The sequence below is a fragment of the Silene latifolia genome, chromosome 9 (genome assembly GCF_048544455.1).
Source record: "Silene latifolia isolate original U9 population chromosome 9, ASM4854445v1, whole genome shotgun sequence".
Classification (NCBI taxonomy): domain Eukaryota; kingdom Viridiplantae; phylum Streptophyta; class Magnoliopsida; order Caryophyllales; family Caryophyllaceae; genus Silene; species Silene latifolia.
In genome coordinates, this window is record NC_133534.1 from 77,717,740 (window position 1) to 77,720,646 (window position 2,907).

Genomic DNA, 2,907 nt, shown 5'->3' on the forward strand with positions numbered 1-2,907 from the left:
TGGTTTTGCTCGAGCTACCTTTATTTATCATGTCAATTTTATTACCTATGAAATAAAACTAGGTTAGACTTGCCTAACTCATACATTTACTATATATAATATATTTTTTACGGACATTTTTTGAAATTATGATGGGATTAAAATTGCTAACAAATTTATGAGACACCATCCGCTACTTTTGTACTCCCTCCTATTCTCTAAGATCGTTTATATTTCCTAAAACGACAAATTCACTAAGATTTTTCACTTTTCTTATTTGTCTATTATTTGTGGTTATAATAACTCATAACCCAACATTCTCTCTCTTACTTTCATTTACATCCACATATCACCATTCCACTAAATTCTACCCCAAAATAAATGGGGAAGAACTTAGTGAATTAGAGGGAGTAGTTAATATTATTATTTTCACGATGTCTCGTAATATAATACTATTATTATATACTACGTTCACTACCCATGTAGCTACTATTGTTTCTTTCACTATTCCCGTTAATTTTATCAAACTTATATATTTAAATAAGTAAAATATTTTCCTTCAATCGATTTGTTTGCTAATTATTCATACTTTCTCGCATTGTGATGGTTACATTCACTATATATATATATATATATATATATATATATATATATATATATATATATATATATATATATATATATAGGTAGGATCCTGGTGAGTCCACCTAAATATTTGAGTCCATGAGTCCATAAAACAATATCACGCACTATACAAGACAATATCACGAATTTTTTTTCAAATTTTTTTTCGAAATTTTTTTTTTCAAAATTTTTTTTTCGGAAATTTTTTTTTTCAAAAAAGTTTTTTTTTTTTTTTTTTTTTTTTTTTTTTATTTATTATTTTTTTTTATATTGTTTAGTATAACGTGTGATATTGTATTACAAAACAATATCACGATTTTTTTTTTTTTTTTATTTTTTTTTTATTTTTTATGTAAGATGTGATATTGTTTAGTATAACGTGTGATATTGTATTACAAAACAATATCACGATTTTTTGTTTCAAATTATTTTTTTTGAAAAAGTTTTTTTTTTATTATTATTTTTTTTAATAAGCTAGCTGTGATATTGTTTAGTGTAACGTGTGATATTGTATTACAAAACAATATCACGACTTTTTTTTGGAATTTTTTTTTCAAATTTTTTTTTTTTTTTTTTTTTTTTTTTTTTTTTTTTTTTTTTGAATATAAGTTGTGATATTGTTTAATATAAAGTGTGATATTGTATCATGGACTCACGGACTCAAAAAGATAGGGTGGACTCATGTGATCCTAATTCTATATATATATATATATATATATATATATATATATATATATATATATATATATATATATATATATAGAGAGAGAGAGAGAGAGAGAGAGAGAGAGAGAGAGAGAGAGATTGAATCATGTGAGACCCTTCTCTTAGGGGGTGGGCGGTGGACACCTTCTAAACCGTCGATTTACAAACTATAAATGCCTCAGATGTTGACACGTATCCCCTTATATAAACCCAACAAATTGCAAATTACCTCTCATGCTCCATCATTTACTCGTCGCATTTCATCTGTTCACTTTTTCTCTCTTGACTTCGTTTCGCCATTCACTCAGATTCGTCCGCCATTGTCGTTAAGCTTTTCGATCTCCATTATCATCCGTAAGTACACTAACTTGTTCTTCTCTCGTTCCTTGATCTTAATTAATGTCGTACTTACAATTTCTAATTCGTAAGGAATTAATCTCAATTTTATTTGACCTAATTCTTCAATTTCCCCCAATTCCTCTCCTATTTCCTTATAATTTACCGATGATCATCAATTCGTCAATTAATCATGCCATAATTACATAATCCGTAGCAATTCTCGAGACGTTACATCACTCCTCTTTGCAACAATGGTGGTCTGCAAGTGTCGTAAAGTCATTTAATTTCTTTCTCTTATTTTATTATGATTTAATCAGTTTTCGATTCATTTCGTCTTTTGATTTCATGTTTAATGTGCTGGATTTCCGATTGTTTATTGTGAAATTTGCTGTAATTATTGTGAAATCTACGAACTTCTACTATGGATATTTGCTTTGACTGTAATGTGCCAAATGTGGTGATTGTGCTTCTTTATCACCAGAGGAGTTCATGATTTTGTTAAATGTTTTGGGCCTTTAATTCTCTTGGTCAACCTTTTCCCCCCTTTTTTCATGACAGGAGGTGGGTTATTAAGAGAATTGCTGGAAGATGTGCAACACCTACGCTGGAAGACATATTGGAGAATGAATCAAAGATTGTGGAGAAAATAGCCGAGGTTTAATTTCGATTGCGAATTGGCAATTGTTAAGGTTTATATGCTCTTCATGTTTGTGTGGCTTCATAGTCGAGCATTTATTAGATTTTCTGCAAGTTCTTTATTTTATTTTCTAACTTATGGATGCTATATGGAAAATATTTCCATTGCCATTATGTTGTGAACCCCAAATTCCTGTGGAATTTTGGTTTAACATGTACTCTATGAGATGAAGAATATAATTTGCTATTGCGAGTTTTGAAAGATTGTTGAGTATATGCTATTGAGAGATAGATGCTGACTAACTTGGACATCCTGCACAGAAATCTAAGATTGTTGAGCATTTATTAGAAATCTAAGATTGTTGAGTATCCTGCCTGAGAATATAATTTGCTATTGAGAGATAGATCTTTGTCTTTAGTGTTGAACACTTGAACATTTCTGATGATCTTGTTGTTTTGGATTATGTTAAGGTCTGATCTTGGAGCGATCTCTGGAAATTTAGGTTTTATTTTCAAAAACTTGTGTTAATCTGTTAGCACCTTTAGATTAAGCTAGTTGGTGAAGAATTCGGCTTAAAAACCATGTTTGATTTAAAGAATGTTGATAGAAGTCCGTCGATTTTG